This window comes from Ceratotherium simum, chromosome 33 (assembly GCF_057802395.1).
Source record: "Ceratotherium simum simum isolate JZ-2026a chromosome 33, ASM5780239v1, whole genome shotgun sequence".
NCBI classification, from domain to species: Eukaryota; Metazoa; Chordata; class Mammalia; order Perissodactyla; family Rhinocerotidae; genus Ceratotherium; species Ceratotherium simum.
Window position 1 is genome coordinate 11,059,598 of NC_141932.1, and position 22,245 is coordinate 11,081,842.

The following is a 22,245-nucleotide window of genomic DNA, read 5'->3' on the forward strand; positions in this document are numbered from 1 at the left end:
AGGTTTAGGGGACATGAATCCTCTCATCAGTGGGCTGGGGTTCTCTTAGGCTCTCTCTGCTTCCTAGTTCATCCCTGGGGATGCTTCTGCATGTCTTGGTGTCCCTAATTGCCTACAGGAACTAAGAACAGTGAGACTATATGAAAGACAATTGGACCTAAGATTAAAGAGGCCAATGGGGACCTGAAGAGAGAAAGAATCTTGGAAAGTATTGGGCTTTATGTTGAGAGGTTGTGAGATCGGAGTGACAGGAACTTGTGGGGGAGGGGCCATCAGTTTCAAAAAGTAATCAGTATACTACTGAGAAGTATTCATAACCTTTGTTTACTGACTAATATATTTCAGGAAAATTTTAAAAATAGGTTTTCTCATAAGACCTTACTACGTATAATTTACACCCACTAAATAGAATATTTAGATCTAGATCCTGGAGACAGCAGCTGACTTTCACTCATTCTTGAATAGTGATTGAACATTACTCTGTGCTAAGCACCATCTCACTCACAGGTTACGTGGCGCCCGTGGTCTGGTCTATAACATCATCAACCCCAGGTCCCTCTTCCCAGAGCCAACAACATTTGATGACCATCTTGGTATACTCCCTTCTTTTTTTTCAGGACATTTGTTTTTTTTCTCTCATTTTGATCCTATTGCAGGTGATGCTATATCGTTCTATTTTATTTTGCAGAGTAATTACCTAGTCTTCTAAATCTCATTTTTAGTGGTTGTTTTTAATAGGAGATGTGCTATATTTAATAAATCTCTCAAATTATTTTTATTTTATTTTATTGCAGTAACTTTGGAATATAACATTATATAAATTTTAGGTGTATATCATTATATTTCCATGTCTGTTTGGTTACATCACGTTCAACACCGAAAGACTAATTACAGTCCATCACCACACACATGTGCCTAATCATCCTGTCACCCTCTTCCCTCTCCCCTTCCCCTCTGGTAACCACCAATCCAATCTCTGTCTCTATGTGATTGTTTGTTGTTGTTTTTATCTTCTACTTATGAGTGAGATCTTATGGTATTTGACTTTCTCCCTCTGTCTTGTTTCACTTAGCACAATACCCTCAAGGTCCATCCATGTTGTCACAAATGGCTGGATTTCATCGTTTCTTATGGTCGAGTAGTGTTCCATTGCGTATATATACCACATCTTTATCCATCTCAAATTAGGTTGGGCATTTATTTGTTTCTATATATTGAGTGAAAGTAGCATAACATCACTGCTTTTGTAAATTATGAGTTTTTCCAACTCTTCTCATTGGGTAACTGGAGTAAACTTTCTAGAACAAAGATAAATAGAGCTCATGCTCCTGATTAGAACAGTTGGGAGCTCACCGACTCATTTTCTCTACAACTGCGTTGCTCAGCAATTGGTGCACAATAGGTGATAAACAGAGGAATTAGTTCTCTAGAGATACTGTGACAAAGTAACACACACTGCGTGGCCTAAAACAGCAGAAACTTATTCCTTCACAGTTGTGGAGGCTGGAAGACCACAGTCAAGGTTTCAGCAGGGCCACGAACCCTCGGACAGCTATAGGGAAGTATTCTTTCTTGACTCGTCTGGCTTCTGGTGGTTGTCAGCAATCCTTGGCGTTTCTTGCCTTGTGGCATCACAACTCCAATCTCTGCCTCCATTGTGACACGGCCTTCTTCCTTACATGTTTCTGTGTCCAAATTTTGCTCTATGTATAAGGGCACCAGTAACTGGTTTCAGGGCTCCTCGCCCCACCCTCCACCTGGCAAAATAAGTCTGAGCTCATACTAACTTGGTCATGTCTCCAAATAAAATCACATTCACAGGTATCAGGGGTGAGAACCTGAATAAATATTTTGGGGGGACATAATTCAACCCACAGCAGCAGGTATTCATTATCAGCATTATTGGACCCCCTGAAGTTCCCACTGTCCATCTCCAGTCCCTACCTTCCTCCTGAGCTCCCGACCATCTCCAGCTGTCTGCTGCATGCTGGTCTCCATGGGGAGTCCCAGAGACCCCTGAGCTGCCAACATGTGACTCTGACATCATTGTCTCCATCATGGCCCTGCCCACAACACTTGAGAGAAATGAAAACATACAGTGAGAAAACTTGTACAAATATATTCACAGCAGCTTTATTCATAATTGCCAAAACCGGCAAACAAATCCAATGTTCATCAACAAAAACAGGAATAAACAAACTGTGATACACTGGAAACCTACTCAGCAATGAAGGAACGAAGTATTGATACACACACACAATGGACGAATCTCAAAAAACTCATTACAGAGTGAAAAAGCCACTTCAGTACATACTGCATGATCCTAATTATATAAATCAATTATAATATTTAAAAAGTTCATTTTTACCAAACATTGATCCACTGGTTTCACCACCTTTGTTGAAATGTCCTTCCTTTCCAAAATGAATAGACTAGATGCTGTTCAGTGGACCGTGTATAATGTCTGGGTCTATTTATGGACTCTGTTCTGTCCTCACCACACTCTCTTGATGACTCTACTTCATAGTAAAGTCTGATGTCTCCCACTGTGGTCTTCCTTTTTTAGACTGTTTTACTTTTCCAGGTATTTACATTTCCATATATATTTTAGAATCCACTTCTCACACACACACACACACACACACACACACACATAAATCAATATGGAGAAAAGTGACATCTTAACAATATTGTAAAGATTCTGTCTCATTCACGGGGTTTGTCTTCGTCCATGAGGATGGTATATCTCTTCATTCATTTGGATCTTCTTTAACTTCCCTCAGCAATGTTCTGTATTTTTCAGTGCAAAAGTATTTCATGTTTAAGTAAAAAATTGTTCCTTGGTCCTGTATGCTTTTTCGGTGCTATTATAAAGTTGTTGGGGTCCTTTTGTGGGAAATTTTTCGTGCCTCACCCAATCTTTGATTTCTTTCCACAACGACTACTTTATGAAGTGATTGCTGAGATATAGTCCTGTCTTCGTGTGGGTGCTGAAGGGCAATTTGGGGATGATTTGCTTCATTCATCAGAAGGTAATGTGATCGTTTGAGAACCTTTCTCATTCACTGAGTTTTTCTCTATAGGGGGCGATCATGAGCTGCTGCTTGACTGTCCCATCACCATGCAAATGTCCACGTCTTGGGCTCAGCTTTCAAAGACACAGGAAGATGATGGCCCGGTGTGTCCTCATTCCAGGAGGAGGGATCTCAGTGTGCAAGGTCTGAGGTCTGATGCTTGTCCCCTCCAGAGTTAGGAGAAATTCCCAGCAGTACCTTACTGTCCAAAGCACGGTGACCCAGTATTTGTTCAGAACACAATTTGTAGCAGGTGCAATGATAGGATTTAACACCCAGAATTCTCATTATGAACTTGCAGGTAGGGCTTCCCACCCTTGTTTCACAGAGTAGGAAATTGAGGCACAGAGAGGTAGGAGTCAGTCTGTCACTTACTTTGTAAAGAGCATGGATACAAACTCAAACTCTTTGGTTCCAAAGTGTGTGTTCTTTACACTATTACAGGGATATTTAACTCTAAGTCAGAGGCAATCAGCCCCTGACTTTTTCTTTGCCACACAGAGAGTGTGATCTCTCAAGCCAGGGTTGAGTCTCTGCAGTTTCTAACTTGTGGACCTTGATCTCTGAGTTCTCACTAGCAGCGGCCTCCCATTCCTGTGGATCCTGAAGCTTCATCCCATGAAAGCTGAGGGATGCATAGTGGAGCTGTTCTTCCTCCCCTGAGCAGGGGACAGCCACATCTGGGGGAGTGTGGTCTGGGAAGCTGCCCTCCTGGGATTCAATCAGGGGACCCTGAGTGGAGGGAGAGAGAAGGGAGTCAGAGCAGAACAGTAAGGACAGGATAAGACAGCGAGTGTCCAGGAGGGAACCCCACGTATTCCTTCTTCCATTCAGCCCACATACATTTTTCTTGACATCTCCTTTCTTTATGTTTTCCTTGAATATTTGATATTTAGAGAACACATTATTTGGTGCTTGCTAATCTCATGAGCTTCCCACAACAACCCCATACGGAAGATATTATCATTGTCTTCATTTTATACATATGAAAACGGCAATGATCAAAGTAAGCAGCATGCTCAAAGTCCCTGAGGAAGGGGCCAGCCTGGTAGCATAGCAGTTAAATCCGTGCACTCTGCTTGGCAGCCCTGGGTTCGCAGGTTCAGATCCCCGGCATGGACCTAAACACTGCTTATCAAGCCATGCTGTGTCTGGCATCCCACATATAAAGTAGAGGAATATGGGCATGGACGTTAGCCCAGGGCAAATTTTTCTCAGCAAAAAGAGGAGACTTGGCATCAGATGTTAGCTCAGGGCTAACCTTCCTCATGAAAAAAACATCCCTGATGAAACCAGGATCCAATCTAGTTCTTTCTGACCACAAAGCCTGAGGACCCCTGTGTGTGAGGCCCTGAGCTGGGTGCCGGATGTTCTCTGGTGGACACAGCAGACACAGACCCTGACATCTTGCAGCTTACTCTTTAATTGAAGGAGGCAGCAAAATATGAGTTAAGCAAATAAATATCTAATAGTGAATTATTATATGTTGGACAGGAACTTGGTAAGCGAGAGAGCATTATAGGGCCTTGATTCAGGCATGGCACCTTACCTTGGGAAGCTCGCAGTTTGGTGGGAGGACAAGTCAGTCAAAGAAATTATGTGCCTGCGGTAGGCAGAATAACAGCCCCCCAAAGGTGGCTGTCCAAGGCAATGTCCAAGCCCTAATCCCTAAGAACCTGTGAATGTGTTAGATTACATAATGAATAGGGACTTTGCAGATGGAATTAAGTGAAGGATATTGAGATGGGGACATTCTCCTGGATTATTTGAGAGGGCCTAATGTATTCAAAAGGGTCTTTACATGTGAAAGGAGGCAGAGAGAGATTTGAAGACACTGTGCTTCTGGCCTTGAAGATGGAGGAAGGGGCCACGAACCAAGGAAAGAAGGCGCCCTCTAGAGGCTGGAAAAGGCAAGAAAATGCATTTTCCCCTGGAGCATCCAGACAGGACTCAGCCCTGCCTGCCAACGCCTTCCTTTTAGCCCAGTGAAACCCATTTTGGACTTGTGACCTCCAGAACTGTAAGATAATAAATTTATGTTGTTGGAAGCCACTGAATTTGTGGTGATTCATCACAGCAGCAACAAGAAGGTAACACAGACTCATGGAGGACAGTGACAGGTGCTGCCTGAGGAGCATCCTTCTCTGCTGCTCCTCTTGACAAGAGAACACTTGGTTGTTTTTTTTTTTTTCACTAGTTTGATTATCATCCTCTGTATAGAAAACAACTTCATTGAGCCAAGATTTTAGATATTTTTCATGATGAGTCTCTGTCACCTACAGTCCTCGTCACTCAGTAGGTGCTCAACAACATTTCCTGGAGGAATTGATGAATGAAAAGATGCACGTTATCCACTATCACAACCTTCCAAAGATGTCCAGTCATATTCTGAATGCAATAAATAAGTGAAAAGTGTGACATATCCATCAGAGCATGGAGGATGAACAGGAATGAATGAGTGGAAATGGGGAGTGAAGAGCATTACAGGAGGAACAGCCCATGCGGAGACAGAGAGGCACAAGTAACCTTGTTCTGACTGATGCTGATGAAAAGTCCAGGTTGAATGGAGTAAGAGTGAGGGGTGGGGGAGTGGAGGAAGTGGACTGGAGAGTGGGGCTGGGGTCAGGGTGAGGCAAGTGAGGCATTTGCCCAAAACGCAAATTTAAAAGGGGAGCTGAAAACCTCTGTAATTGAGATAAATAATATTCTCGTGCAAGATTTTTTAAATCAATTAAATGCAAAAGAAAACTTGGAGAAAGGAAAATCAAAAATTTAAATAAGCCAGGATTAGTAAGAATGCCTTTCTGAACCTACTAGAGCCTGAGACAGAGGAAAAATGTGTCCCTCTCTATATATATTTTTAAGGATTTTAGTGGTCAATTTTTTCCAGAAAATTAAAATAATTGAAACGTTATTGAAAACCTGAAATGCACAGTGTATTTGAACATTAAGTTTAAAGGTTTTATGGCTACCCAAATCAAAATTTGTTATAATTTTGGTTTCCTGGCCTTACTGGAAACAAATACAGAGAGAATATTTTCAAAATCTCCTTCTCTGCTCTCTCGTTTTCAGCTGAGAATACTGCCGTGTTGTGACAACTTCTCTTGACCGAGTTATGATCTTAAATTATTATTAACTAACTTCAGTCTACTGATCCTACCATTGTTCAGATTTTTTATATTTGGGTCCTCATGGAATTTTTTCACTAATTTTGATTTTTTATACAGTGCATTAAAGTATTATCTCGATTGCTGAGATTTTTGGCACCTTTCTAAGTTTTGCACTTGAAGCGAGTGCCTCACCCTCCTCACCCTAACCCTGGCCCTTCTGGAGAGGTAGGTGCTGAGAGGCCAGAATATGCAGGGCTGCAGGCTGAGGGGTGTGAGCTTCATTCTCTAGGTCAGGGGTCAGCAAACTACAGCCCATGAGTCAAATCTGGCCCCGTACCGGTGTTTCTAATAAAGTTTTACTGGAACACAGCCACGCTCATTCATTCACATATGGTCTGAGGCTGCTGTCACGCTGCAAGAGCAAAGTTTTGTGGCTGCAACACAGACTGTATGGCCCACAAAGCCAAAAACATTTACTCTCTGGCCCTTGAAAGAAAAACTCTGCCGGTCTCTGCTCGAGGTGATGGGGGCAAACAGAAGTTCAAATACAGAGGAATTGGACAATGATGATTTTTAGATGATCACTCTGTGTAGAGCAAGGGAGATGAGGGGCAGGGAGATGAGGGGTCCAGGAAAGAGATCCTGAAGCCTCAGCAATGACAGGGGTCAAAAAGGAGGGAGGGAGACTGAGGCTACCTGTTCTTAAGAGGAAACACGGAAAAGACACGGTGAGTTTTTGGCCGTAGCAGAAGAAGGAAGGACAGACAGATGGTGAATCCTCTGGTCCTGGCCTGAAGGAAAGACGAGGGGGCTGTCCCGCTGTCAGTGAGATGGGGATCTGACCCTGGGGGAGGAGGAGGAGATGAGGAGAACAACTTTGGCCATGCTGAGCAGAGCAATTCAGGGAGCCATCCTGGGGGAGGCGTCCAGGCAAGATGCTAGATGGCGAGATACACAGATCACTCACTGAGAGACTTACCTTGTGACTGCATTTGCACCCTCCAAGCTTGTGTCCTCCATGCCCACGGCTGGCCTTGCTGCTTTCTTCCTGCGGGACCTCACTCTGAGTGAAGAGACCAGAGAGCCTTTCAGTCCGGCCAGCTCAGGGTGCAGTGGGCACACTGACCCCTCCTCTGCTCTCTCTTAAGGGGCTGGACGGGAAACTGAGATAGGAGAGGGGTGGTCGCGTCCCAGAGACCCCAGAGTTGAGAACAGGCTCCCCCTTCCTGGACAGTGGGCCCGGGGTTTGTGACAGACTCACCTGGGTGCCAGAGGTCTCCTTCCTGCCCTTGCTTCAGGCTCTGGACCCACCCAGTCCCACAGGTCTGGCTTCAAGGATCCCTGGCTGCCTGCCTTTCCCACCCCCGGGCTCTCCCTCCCTCCCCAGGTCCCTGCTCACATGATGACGATGATGCAGAAGGACAGAAAGAGCAGAGTCTTAGCACCAGCTCCCCAGACTGCACCCAGCGCCCCTCCTGATAAAGGACACATTTTTTCTGCAGAGGATTGGATTATTGGTGGTTCTCCTCCGAGAGATCAATTTCTTCTCCTCCCGCTCCCTGTAGGACCCCACACTTCTGTGTGCAGTCCACTTTACCAGATAGAGAAACAGGGACATGGGGATGGGGTATGGGAGGCGGAGTGGTTAGGGTGAGGAGAGTGAGGCATACAAGTGCTGAGTTGCAGCCTGTCTTTATTTAAGATATTGATATTTTGTTCTTCATGGCATTTATGTTTATTTTTTTTTAAAAATATGGCATTTCAGTATTATTTCTTTTGATTACTAAGATTTTTTTGGCTTATCTTAAATTTTCTGGCCATGGTAAGTCCTACACTCGCCTGACCCTCTTCCCAGCTGCAAAAAGCAAGGACCTTATGTCCCCAGACACACCTGTCCAAGCCCTAGCCCATGTCATTTAACACCCACCTCCTTCCCTGGTTCCCGCTCCAGCCCTCACCCCACCCCACAGCCCTGGCCTGGCAGGAGGACGACAGTGACCTTCTGAGTCCTAGGGAATTTCCAGGCCTCACAACCCAGCACAGAGCAGAGCTGAGCTCCCCTCTGAAGCTGAGGGGGCTCCTGGGTGGACTGTGGGGTGGGGTGGGTGCTGTCCTCCTCCTCCAGCCCCCCCCTTCCACCAGTGCACTCACTCTGCAGAGAGAGGCTCAGGGAGACGTGCAGGGAGACCCGAGGGTGCTGAGTTAGGCAGGTGAATTCACCCTCATGCCCTGACTCCACCCGGGGCAGCTCCAGGACCCCAGGGTTTGAGGGCTGTGAGGGGCTCAGGGTCTGGCTTCCACGGGCCCAGCTCAGCCTGGCTGGGGGTTGCTGTCGACAACACAGACCAGGCGTAAGGACTGGCCCTCCAGGACTGCAAGAGATGAGCCATTCTTCAGGATTGTGGGTGCTGGAGAAGAAGAGACAGAAGGTCAGAGTGAAAAAGAGATCAAAAGAGGAAGGGTGCAGAAGGAGGCAGGATGAGGACAGACACAGTGATATAAGCTGAGGGGCAGGAAAATGCTCACTTTCACCCCGCCTTTGTGGGACTGTAAACTTGTCCATCTTCCTTGCAGAACAACTTGGCCACATCTCTCAAAATTGGGAAGAACATTTGAAACAGCTATATTTTGCTTTTTGGAACTTTTCCCACAGACTTGCACACACACTTGTGAAAGGAGACACAAGATTGTTCATTGCAACATTTCTGTTAATAGAATAAAATGAACGCCATGATTTTCCATTAACAGAAGATGCATATAAATCAGAATCCAGTCGGCCCATGGAATACTGACAGTCACGGAGAAGAATGAGGAGAGTCTGTACTACTGATGTCAAGGACCCATAAGATCCTTTAGGTGAACAAACCAAGGCTCAGAGCAGCCTATGGGCACTGGTCACTCCCAGGCGGGGACTGGGCATCTGAGGACAGACTCTGCTGGGAATTTTGAGTTTTTGAGCATGTGAATATGTTACCTGTTCAAAAGTACTTAAATAAGCAACTGGAAGGGAACATTAAAAGATAAAGCTGGGAGAGTCATCAAGAGACAAATGATAAGGGGCCTCGAGACGCGAGCTCTGCTGTAGGAATGTTGCCCTGTTCTCCTTGTGGAGCTGAGGGAGATGGAGAAGTCTGAGGAGAGTGAGGGGTCAATGGGGGCCATGGGGGCTGAGGATGGGAGGGGCCACTGGCATCACCCACAAGGGGTGCTCTGGTCACCACGTTGAGTCCAGCGTGAGGCAGGGACCCTGGGAGGGGGCTCCTTCCTACCTGTGCTGTTCCCTTGGAAGACAGTTACAGTCAAGTTCTGTGGAGAATCTAGGACAGAAAGACATGGTGGACCGTCGTAAGTGGTGAGGGCAGTGGGCATCGGCCCTTGTCCCCAGGAGCTGCATAAATGGGGGAAGGGTGGAGGCAGGCATCCTCAGGACCCCCTCCTAGCCTGGATTCTGGGACCCAACACCCAGTGTCTAAGGCCATCTCATTTGCATCCCCTTTGCCCTCGGGACCCCATCAGGGACTGGGGCATCCTGGCCCAGCACTCACAGGACACGTTGAGGTGGATGGTACTCGTCCTGGTCACTCCAGCCCTAGGCAAGGTCACCTGACAGGTGAGGCTGGTGCCATGGTCCTGGGGCCGTGGGGTGAGGGTGAGCACCGAGGAGAGGTGGGTCCTGGGGCCAAGGAAGGTGAGGGCAGCTGATGTCCAGGAGAAGGTGGGGGGTGTGCCCCGCTCATAGCCCCACGGCACAGAGCAGGTCAGGTTCCTGGGGTGGCCAGACTCCAGGGTCCCTGAGATGAGGATGTCAGGTGTCTGGGTGAGGGCTGGTGGGAGAGGAAGAGACATGAGAATCAGTAGGGAGGATCTGAGGTGCAGCCATGAGAGAAGACTCAGTCTTCAGTCTAGCTCCTGCCTCTAAACTCTGACCCACTGTACCCCCAACCCCAACCAGGAGCAGAGGCTTATCCCAGTCGTGTCCTGGGACTCCTGTGTGCTTCCCCTCTGGTCTCTCCTGGAGTCCCCTCCTTACCCATCACATGCACAAAGACATGCTTGTCTTTGTAATTATATTTTGTTCTTCCTCTCTCCACCCAAAAAAAGTATGTTCTGTTGTCACTTCTCCTGGCGTCTCTGATGTCCAGGGAGCAGTTGGAGGTCCGGGAGTCCCAAAGGAGGTGGAATCGGCCCTGGGTCTCCTCCTGTAATTTACGATCTGGGTTGTTTGTGGCCACTGGAACGTCTTTGTCTGTGTTGGCCCCTTCCCGGAACCAGTAGCCATGAGCTGGGGTAGAAGTAGTCCAGCCACCCCGAGGGTAGGAGACAGTGCAGGGCACCCGCACACACAGACCCTCCTGCACCATCACTGACTCTTTCACTGGCGGCTTGTAGCCCTTGAAATTTTTTGAGGGTTCCCTCTGGCCCTCAGCCCCCTCCCTCCACCAGAGCAGAGCCAGCAGCAGCAGCAGCAGCAGCATATGTGGGGTTGGCAGTCTCAAGTTCCTCCAGGGAAAGTCTGTTTCTCAGCGTTCTCTATCGGGAACTAAAAGTTGCAGATTTAGAGGAGGCTCTTACAAGAAGATGAGGGTGAGGTCAGAACAGTGACCCTCCTCAGAGGAGGAACTTCACAGTCAGACAGAGCTGGGGCTGGGACAGCTCATGGAGTCAACCATCCACCACCCCTCCAAGTTGACTCCTGGGGACCCTGCGCCAGAGAGGGTGAGATCCCCACCCACATTCACACCTCAGGCGGGGCGTGAGTCTCATCTCTGGCCTTTCAGTTGATGTCTTTCTCCTCAGGAATACATTTTCTGTAAAGTAAAAATGTGTCTCTTCTAATCAGATCTCCTCTTTCAAGCCTATAGATATTTCTGGAGTTCAATCCAGTCAGGTGTGCAATTCAGGGACAAAGGAGATGAAGGTAGCCAATTGTCATCCCTCCCTCAGCATCTACGTGATGGGCATCTTCTATTGCTCATGAGGTCACACACCACCCCTGGATGCTGCCCTGAGAGTCACTGTCCACTGGGGAGACAATTGGTATCCCGGCACCAGAACCTCCCTGTGATGGGAAGACGTGGAGACACATGTAGAAGAGACACAGTGAGTAACGTTAGCCTGGAGGTCGTCAACTCTCAGGGATGGTGAGGACTTCCTGAGGGAAGACTCACACACCTGAATTCACAGAAGGTTATTTTTAACTGTGTGGTGGGGGCGGGGAGGAAGTGGTGGGATCCTGGAAGGTGATGCCTCCTCAGACCCATGTCGATTTTCTTGAAATATTTTTGGGCAAATCATAAGACATACAAAGAAGTGTCCCCAAAAGAACAGCTTGGTGATTCATCAAAAATGAATGCCTTTCGAGAAATATAATGTTGGGAGCACCCAGGACCTCCGCTTGGTACCCCTCTGTATCCCCACACCCCACTCTACCCAAGGAGCCCCAGCCTCAATGTAATGCTATATTATTCCTTGATTTTCTCTATAGTTTTATCATGCAAGTATGCTGCCGTTAATACCATGGCTTTGCACACGCTGGTCTTAAGACTTTGTATACATAGAAAAAATTACAGTTTGTTTTCTTCTATTCAACTTCATGAAACTGCCCATCCCATATTATCCCCTTCCCAGAACTATCACCGAAAACCAAGAGTACAGTCAGTGCTGTGATCATAGAGAAGGAAGGTGCAGGGTTTCAGCCTGCATAGGCACTCCCACACCATCACAATTTCCTGCATTTTCAGCTGGAATCTCAGCCTGCAGCCCCATCCCCCCGCTGGGCCCCCTTGTCCTGGTCACTCACTCTCTCCCTGCCGGGACAGTTGCAGCATCTGTGATCAGGAAGGCTTGCCCATGCTCTGCCTGTTTCCCATGGTCCCCAATTTGCAAAGAAAAGCAGAAGGGGAAGGAGAGAAATGAGGAAGCCACAGAGAATCTGTGTGCAAAAGAAGAACTATGACCGACAGACCATCAGAGCTGGAGGACCTTCTAGTCCCATTTCTCCAGTTCGCAGAAAAAGGCAAGGAGGTCCAGAATGGGCAAATGAATTGGCTGAATCACACAGCTGCCATGTATTATGTGCCATTGATTATACTGGAACCCACTTCAGCAATTTTTGTCTGCCCAAGTTTCATTGGGCTGGAAGACAGGAAGCTTACTTAATCGGAAAGAGAAGAATTGTTAACTCATCCCATGAGGTGAGGGAGGAAATTTCATTCATTTAATCATTCTTTCATCAAACAACGATGTGCACTGTGCCTTCAATTTTCCAGTAAAGGGGTGAAATGACAGACCTAGCCCTTGCCTTTGAGGAGAACAACAAGTGGTTGGGACAGACAGGTAACCTGACAATACCAGTGCCATAGGATAGATGGCTCTGAGGAGTGAAGCCTACCTGGTGTGGGAGCGGCTCTTGCTCTTCTGGACTGGAAGGTGAGTCTCAGGGAGGACTGGGCCACGTAGACATGGTAAAAACTCTCAGGCAGTCACGAGGGATGTGAATTCCACATGTGACCCTGGTACCCTGGGAATTCTTTGACTCTCAGGTATTATGTTCTCAATCCCACTCACTCCCCCACTGTGCTGGAGATCCTCTGCCAGCTACCAAGTTCTGTGCTCTGTTTGTGATCAACCCCACCTCTGCCTCAGCAGGGGTCAGGCCACCACCCATAGGGGGCGCCCCCTCTGTCTGTCGAGGACTTACCTGGCTCCTGGGGATCCCTGGGAAAACACCAATGTGCTGTCCATGGTGCTGAATCAGAGCTAAGTGCTGACTTTGGAGATGTTGCAGCTCTGTAGGGGGGCCTGATAACATAGCACCGGAACCTTATGTTTGGAGTCAGGAGGGTCAAGGTATCAGATGTGCTGGGAAGGGCTCGGGTCTACCTGGCAGGAGGGGCTGAGGGAAAGGGAAGATCTGTACTTCCCCTCCTTGCACTGTCCACCCTTAGGAATGTCCTGTGAATAATGCCAGGCTATTGTCACTGGTCCCAGTGCAGGGAAGGTGAAGGCTCTATGCTGACCCTTTACATCTCTGTTCCCATTTCATTTTCCCAGCATCCCTGATAGAGAGGGGTAATCCCTTCATCAGACAGAGGAGGGAGCTGACACTCAGCCACGTGAGTACATAACAGCTAATCTCCAAAGACGACCCCACACAATCCCGCCCTCCTTTATACAAACACAGTGCTCCTCTCCTTACAAGATGCAGTTTGTTATTATTATCTTCTCCTCTTGAACCTACATTGGGTCCGTGACTGCATAACCAATGGAATGTGGATGACAAGATGCTCTGAGAGTCATACAGCTCAGACATTAAGAAGGCCTGGCAGCTTCCACTCCTGCCCCGTGGATCTCTGGGCATCTGTGTAAGCAATCCAGGGGACTCTGATGGAAAGAGAGGCTACATAGAGGAACCCTGAGGGGTCAGACGTCCAGTCCCAGTCACTGCCACCATCCCAACAGGACTACCTGAGAGAGCCCAAAGCAAAACTAGGAATGAATCTACCCAGCCAGGCTCTGGCCAATTTATAGCTCTATGAAAGAGAATAAAATGATTGTTTGGGCCACTGAGATTTAGAGTGGTTTGATCTTCAGAAAAAGATGAATGAGACAGAAACCACAAAAATCATAGCTTATATGGAAAAAGTAAACCTGACAAATGTTTCCTCATACTGTATTTAAAAAATGACTTTAAGAGGGTTATCTGAAGCCTTCTGTGAAGATACCTATGGAGTCTTTGCCAGGCTGGACTACATTTCCCTGAATCTTCTTCCCATTTGTTTAAATTTAGCCCACAGAGAAGGGAGAAGTTGAAGCCGCAGCCACCAGGCTCTGAGGGTCAGTGGAGGGGCAGGTGCTTTTGCAGCTGTCACACATCATCCCTGATCTGTTGGCTCATCTTGCTGGCGAGACACAATAGCTGCTCAACTGCTGGGAGGCAAGGAAGGTGGTGGGGGAAGCCACTGGCTGGACTTCAGGGGACAAGAACCATCAAGCCTCAGCCCATGGATTGGTGATCCAGGTGGACATAGGTGGCCCAGAGAGATGTTTACAGTGGCGTGCAAAATACAGGACAAGAGCATACTAAGACATTATCCCAGGTCTCTTTGACCTGACAACTAGGACCATTTGCCTATTCATAGGAGCACCATCTTCCTCCGAACAAAGCACAGGAAACAGCACATCTCAGTACTCAGTTCCCAATGCCCAGCTGTGTGTGTGTCTGTCTGTCTGTCTGCCTGTGTGCATATCCTGAGTATTGTGCTCCCAGGCCAGTGTGATGGTCAATTTTATGTGTCAACTTGACTGGGACATGGGATGTGCAAATTAAGTGTTATTTGTGGGTGTGTCTGTGATGGTGCTTCCAGATAAAATTGGCATTAAAATTGGTGAACTCAGTAAATAGATTGCTCTCCTCAATGGAGGTGACATCATCAAATCCATTGAGGGCATGTATAGAACAAAAAGTGATGCAGGTCAGATTTCCAAGGGTAACTGGATTCCAGCATCCCTGGGACATGGATCTCAGGTATTTGGGTCAAGGCTAGGGAAGATAAAAGCGCTGACCTTGATTTGGGGAGGGAACTCCCTCTACTGGAGCATCCCAGGGTCCTTGAAGGCTTCCAATGACCTTGGATGAGAAGAAAAGTCTTCTTTTCTTGAACTTACCCTGCCTGTCACATTCAGGAACAGCTTGTTATTTTGTAACTGTATTTCAGGTAATAATCTCTCTTCCCTTGAAAGAAGTGTGCCCTGTTGTCTCCATTATGTACATCTCTGATGCTCAGGGAGCAGTTGTAGGTCTGAAGATCACCAAGCAGGTGAGGTGGAATCATTCCCGAGTCTTCTCCGGCACTTCTTGGTTGGGGTCATTTGTAGCCATTGAGGCATCCTGTCAAGGACTGGGGCCCCATCTCGGCACCAGTAGCCATGAGCTGGGTCAGAATCCATCCAGTAGAATTTTGGGTAGGAAATGGTGCAGGTCACAAGGACACACAATCTCTCCTGCACTGTCACCAGCTCCTGCATCTCAAGGTCATATTTTGGACCTGAGCCAAAGATGCTGGAGACAACGAGACTCAGACTCCACCCTCATTTCCTACCCTATACCCCTCTGGCTCCTGGTCCACTCACCTTCCTACGACATGGACTGCGGCAGCACTACCAGCAGTAGAAGCATCTATTGAACCATAAATGCCAGGTACTTCCCTGGGACAGTCTGGTCACCAGAGTCCCTTACTATGGGAAGAACAGTTTGGGAAAAACAAGAGTAAACCACAACAGGAAGCCAGTGAACATGAACAGGATAGTAATTGTGCACATAAGTGCAACTTCAGACCCACAGCTGCTAGAGATGAGGAGATTCTTGGAGATCAGCCATCACCACTTCCCTATTCTGTAGAGCTCAATATAGGTCTAGAGAAAGCAAAAGTCACACTGGCTGATGCGACTTTCACACTCAGAAGGTTTACGAAGAATTGGAATTATATCTGCTTTGCACATTCAGAACTTCCTAGTGAAATTTTTCCCTGGAAAATGTTTCCCAGTGAATCAATTCCTCTATGGATCCAAGGCTATTTGGGTTTTTCATTTCTTCTTGAGACAGATTCCATAAATTATATTTTGCTTATTATTTTATATATCATCTGGACTTGAAATGGATTAGCATATATTTGCGTGAAGTATCTCTTATTTTGTTCTTAAATCAAATGATTGAAGCAAAACATACATAGAGAACACAGTTCAGATTATAGATATACACTTGATCAGTTTTCAAAATGATGACATTCCTGGAACAACCACCTTGAGCAAGAAGCCCCACCAAAACCCATTCCTAGTTACTCCTCCCCAATCCCCCCAAAAAAGTAACCAATGTGATGACTTCTATCATCATGGATTAGCTTTATCTGCTTTTGATTTTTCAGTAATTGAGATCTTCCATTATGTGTTCTTTTGTGTCTGGCTTCCTGTGCTCAACAGTTTTGTTGTGAGAGTTACTCACATGTCAGCAGTTAATTCATTTTCACTCTTGAAGGAATTCCATTGTGTGCCTATAGCACACTCCATATAATCCATTTACTTTTGATGGATGTTTGGGTTATTTCTAGACTGGATCTATTCTGAAGAGTACTGCTATAATCATGTCTTTTCAAATAAATACGCAATTTTGTTGGGTATATTTTTAGAGTGGCATTTCCAGTAATAGGGTACGTGCATATTCAGTTTCAGTAGGTACTGCCAAACAGTTTTCCAAAGCAATTATAAAATTTACATTCCAATCATGAGCATATGAGAGTTCCAGCGGTTTCAATTCTAGACAATACTTGGTATTTCCTTGTTCTTTTTTTTGGTTTTTTTGTTTTCATTTTAACCATGTTAAAGATAAGTGGAATTTCCTTGTGGGTTTAATTTGCATTTCACTGATGACTAATAAGATTGGGAATCTTCTCATATCTTTATGGGGAATTTGAACATCTTCCTCTGTGAAGGGTTTAAGCTGTTTTCTAATTTTTCTCTTTAGTTTTTTATCTTTTTCTTATAAACTTTTGGAAGATACTTAAATACTCTGCATAAAAGTTATTTCTTGGATATTTTTATTGCAAATATCTTCTTCATGGCATCTTTAGAAATAGAATTTCTTAATTCTAATGTAGTGAAGTTTATCAATCTTTTCTTTCATTATTAATAAATATTTGCCCTATTTAAGTAATCTTTGCATATCCTCAAGAATACACAGGTGATTTTCTAATAAAATACCTGAAGTTTTACTGTTTACATTTAGATATCTCAAAAGTTAGTATTGATTTCCATGTTTTGTGTAATGTAGGTGTTACCATTCATTTTATCCCATATGCATATCCAATGGATCCAGCACTGTTTCTGAAAGGGACATATTTTCTCCACTGCACCTAAGTATAGCTCTTGTCATAAATCAAGTAATTTTATATGTGTAGGTTTGATTCTGAATATTCTATTCTGTTCTCTTGGTCTATCCTAGTAACAGGCCCACATGACCTTAATTAATGTATGGTTATAACGGGTCTTGATGTCTTGTAGTACGAATATACTACAACATTTTACTTTTTCATAATTTTTTTGCCTCTTCTACGTCCTTTCCAACGAATTAAGACTTTTTAGATAATGATTGGCACCATATTCAATCTATTGGGCAAGAACACGGAAGGAGAGCCTCTCTGAGAAACAAGGTCACAGGGAAGACCAAAGATAAAAGTGGGGAAATAAAACATTAAAAACCCCTTCCAAAACCCAAATATAATCCTAAGTAATGATAGAGGAATTTGAAGCTCTGGTGACTGAAGGTAACTACACAAACCACAAAACCAAAATCCAGCTCAATTATGACTGGGTTGATTCAGAATTCAACATCAATAGCCCAACTGAAGAAGTGGCATGCCCACTTCCAGGTATAAACACTGTTCACATCAGTCTCTACTCTTCTCCACGTGATGTCCAAAATTCAATAAAAAGTTATTAAGTGGACAAGAGTATAAATAGCAACCGCCTAGCAAGAGGAAAAGCAATCAACAGAAGCCAGCTCAGATACGACCAGATGTTGCAACTATCAGATGGGAACATTTAACACAAGGATAATTAAGTTAAAAGCTCTAGTGAAAAGGTGGGTGAAATGCACGATCATATGGAGATTTTCAAAAGCAAGATGAAAATTGTAAGAAAGATAAATGGAAACGGAGGAAATTTTTAAAACATGATAAAAGAAGAAAAGAATGGCTTTGATGGACTCAATAGACTTGACACAACCAAGGAAAGAATCAGTAAATTTTCAGATTGATCGATAGAAATTACCCAAACTGAAACAAAATGTTTCAGTAAGGGAACTGGGAAAACATCGAATTTTTATTTAACTATTTTTTCAAAAGTACCTAAGAGAGTAAAACAATAAATCCATCACCTAGACTTAACAATTATTCACATTTTTCTTGAGATTTTGTGAATCAATATTGTGTCTTATTAAGTTCTTCTGTATTGTAAACAGCTGAAAGGAATCTTCTTCTGTACCTGCATTATAATTTCTTCCAGACTGGGTTCTTTGGCTTGCACAGCCTTGTTTGTTTCTGCCCCGTTTCTGGTGTAGTATGTTTACATAGTGTTCATGTGATTATTTTTCATATTCTGATACTTAACATAAACAGTTTGGCCAAACATTGTATCTACCCCCTCCATTCTGAGCTTGTGTTTGGGGAGTGGGTGTTGCTTTCAATCAACCTCATGGCACCTAAGCATCTGGAGTCGACGGAAGCAAAGGGGAGACAAAGAGGGTAAAACTAAAATGGGATTCAGCACAGCCCTCCTGGGCTGCAGGACTTGACTCTACTTTATGACACTCCAAGCTTCACTAGGGAACTCTCCATCAGCCCAGATGTGTATCCTACATTGGGGTTTCTCTTTGAACCCCAACTCAGAACAGTGTGATCTAAGATGGCAAGCTATGGCCACCATCAGATGCACCCCCAATGATATGAATGGTTTCTTCTTTGGAAGTCTTTTCATTGATTTTATTCAGGTCTGATCACTCATATGAATGAGCATATGTGCCTATTGGAAGATCTCGTGAAAATTCTCAGAGTTCTCTCAGCCCAACTTTTCCCCTTATATTCCTGCTTCTGGGAAAGAGGTAATTATAGAGGGTCAGGAAATTTTCAGTGCCACACTACAAACTTCTGACTCTTTCCGTTTGACCCCTTTAAGAAGTATATGGTGTGATTTTTTTATTCGTTTCCTTGTTTGGATGTTGCTGGTGACATTTAAGCTCCTTTGATAGAGATGTCCTGTGTTCATTTAATACATGACAGGACTTCTCACAAGTAGCATCAGGCTAAGTTGCGAGCAGAAACTTGCATTTTCAAGGAGTAAGGAACCAGCACACAATGAACACACACCTGTACCAGGACCTGCATACAGTGCTTTACGTGTATCACAACATTCTTGTGAGATGGGGCTTATTATTTCCACACTTTGCAGAGCAGGACGCTGAGTAACAGAGAAGTAGAGTGACTAAATTTCGAACGTCACCCACTTAGTAAGTGGAGAAGCCAGGATTGAATCCAAGTTTTCCCTATTCTAAAGCTCGTATTTATTCCCTATGTCGAAGAATTCCCATTAAATTACTAACAATCCATTGACTAGAGACACATTTACTCCATAAGAACGAGTGCTGGAAGTCTCCCTTTCGCCGAGAATCTCTGGGCTCCAGGACCAATCTGTCCTCTATCCTCTGAATACTTGGGTCTGATGCTCCCTTCCCTTGGCCCAAAAGCCTTCATTTTGTGATATGTGAGGGAATATTAGTGGAGCTCTTGAGTTCTTTATGGTCAGAAGGGTTTATGGGCAGAACCTGACTGTGGGGAAATGACGAAAACCCATGTATGACCTCATCCTTCACATTATGTGAACTTGGGTATACAGCTGTGCTTTGGGGTGGCAGAGCCCCCACTCCCAATTGGTGCCAGAGAAAAAGGATTCTTTCTTACCTGTACTACGTTCTTGAAAGACAATGTTGTCCACGAGAATGGAGTATCTGGGACAGACATGTAGTAGTTCCCCTTTCAGTGGTGAAGGGTGGAATGAATGTTGGTCCTCCCCTCCCTTTCCAGCCACAAAAACAGCAATTAAGCTGGGTTCTGGAATCCGTCTTGTCCTTCTCCTCAGTCTGGTCCCCAGACCCAGGTGGTGAGTATCCCAAGCCCTGAACTCTCCTTGGAGTCTGTATTGCATTCAGAGTTCTGGGAGTCCTGGCCCCACACTCATAGGAGACATTGAGTTGGATGGTGTTCTATCATCAAACGAACTCCAGAAAACATCATACACCAGAGTCGTTAATGCCAAATTTCCAAGATTGTGGGGTGATGACCCGAAAATGACGTGTGCGTCCAGATCCTTTATTTCCTATGACATAGTGAACTCTCCTCTTCTTCCAGTCTAACCTTGAACTAATTGGTCTGGGGTGCAGTGAAGGTGGCTCAGCACACAAGCGGTTCTCTGTCCTCCTAAGAGAGATTGTAGACCTGGTTGTCTCCCAACAGTGGAATGATGCTGTCCATAGCGCTGAAATAGGGCCAGTTTCTGTGCTCAAAAATCACCCAGTCTGAAGGAGTCTAACCCCTCAAGCGTGGGGTCCAAGACTCAAACTAATGGTAGCCATATAACATGGAGTGGTGAAAATAATTGCCCTGCCTAAGAGAAAAGGACTTGGGAACTGGAACCCTCTCTTCCAGGGGTTGGGGTTCTCTTATGTGCTCTCTGCTTCCTAGTTGATCCTTGGAGACTCTTGTGCATGTCTGAATGTCCCTAATTGCCTAAGGGAACTAAGAACAGTTAGGCTGTATTAAAGAAAATTGGGGGACGTCCCCGTGGCTTAGCGGTTAAGTGCCTGCTCCCCTACTGGCGGCCCGTGTACGGATCCCGGGCATGCCCCGACATACCACTTCTCAGGCCATACTGAGGCCGCGTCCCACATACAGCAACTAGAAGGATCTGCAACTATGACATGCAATTATCTGCTGGGTCTTTGGGGAAAAAAAAGGGAAGAGGATTGGCAATAGATATTAGCTCAGAGCCAGTCTTCCTCAGCGAAAATAGTAGGATTAACATGGATGTTAGCTCAGGGCTGATCTTTCTCACAAAAAAAAATAATAATAATAATAAAGACAGACAGACAATTGGGCCAAAGATTGAAGAGACCAATGGAGACTTGAAGAGAGAGAGATTCCAGGAGAGTATTGGGCCTTATTTACAGAGGTTGAGAAATGGAGTGACAGGAACTCTTGGGGAGGGGCCATCTGTTTCAAAAAATAATTATTATAATAGTGAGAAGTACTCATAATCCTCATTTACTGACTATTATATTACAGGAAAATTTTTAAAATGTTTTCTCATAAGACCTTGCTAGGTATAATTTATACCTACTAAACGAAATATTTGGATCTAGATCTTGGAGAAAAGAGTTGGTTTTCACTCATCCTTGATTGTTAATTGAACATCTACTCTGTCAAGCACCATCCCACACGTGAGATTTCTTGGTGCCTGCAGTGCAGTCTATAACGTAGTTAACACGAGGTCCCACTTCCCAGAGCCAACTACATTTGATGACCATCTTTGTATACTTCCTTCCTTATTTCCTGGGCATTTGTTTACTGTCTCACTTTGATGCTATTGGAGGGAAGATTTTATGTCGTTCCATTTTGTTTTTCTAGGTAATTAATTAGTCTTCTATATTTCTTTCTCGCTGTTTTGTGTGTGTGTCAGAAAGGATATGCTTTATTTAGGTTCTCCGCTTTGATTGTTTTTGCCTCCTTTGGACTATCAGCCTGACTCACAGGTTTCTCTGCGATGTAGCTTATGAATAAAATTTTCTGAACTGCTGTGGAAACTAGAACAGACACAGTCCTTGCCCTGATGGATTTACCATGTAGTGGAATGTGGAGCATTGAGGTGCTATTATAGACAACATGAGGACAGTTAGGAAAATGCTGGGGTTAAAGCAAAGACCTGGGCTGGAGAAAGAGATTTTCCAAGTACACCATTTTTTTTTTAATTGCTAAAATTTTTATCGGGAGCTTACTATGTATCAAGTATTGTTCTTGGGGAACAAAATAGACAAAACTATCTTCACCCAGTATCACAGATCAGGCATAGACTAGCTCTTGGAAGAGGGCAGTGAGGAAACATTGTCCAGGGAGGACCTCAGAGTTGGGCACAGACAGATAAAGAAGAGAGGGCAATGCTGAAAGATCTGTTTCTCCCTCCTCCAGGACAAAGCTGGGGATGGAGGGAGGAAGAAACAAGGGAAAAAAAGAAGGAAAAAAAGAAGGAGAAAAGGAGCGAGGGATGGGAGGAGAAAGAGAGAGAGACCCTTTTCCAATCTATGGAAGTGTGGACAGCCAGGCTAGCAGCTCTGGGTTGTCACTTCTCTTAGGAACAGATTGACTGTTTGAATGCTCACAAAGCAGTTAGAGCAGTGCCTGGACACAGGCAAATACCCAGGGAACACTGATTAAGACTCGATTTTGGATTCTGGGTCGTCT

At 45.1% G+C, this 22,245-nt stretch overlaps 1 pseudogene; it reads right to left on the reverse strand.

Annotated features, from left to right (window-relative positions):
• Positions 1 to 2,491: 2,491 nt before the first annotated feature.
• LOC101408075 (sialic acid-binding Ig-like lectin 8) lies at positions 2,492 to 10,659 on the reverse strand (annotated as a pseudogene).
• Between the last annotated feature and the right edge of the window lie 11,586 nt (positions 10,660 to 22,245).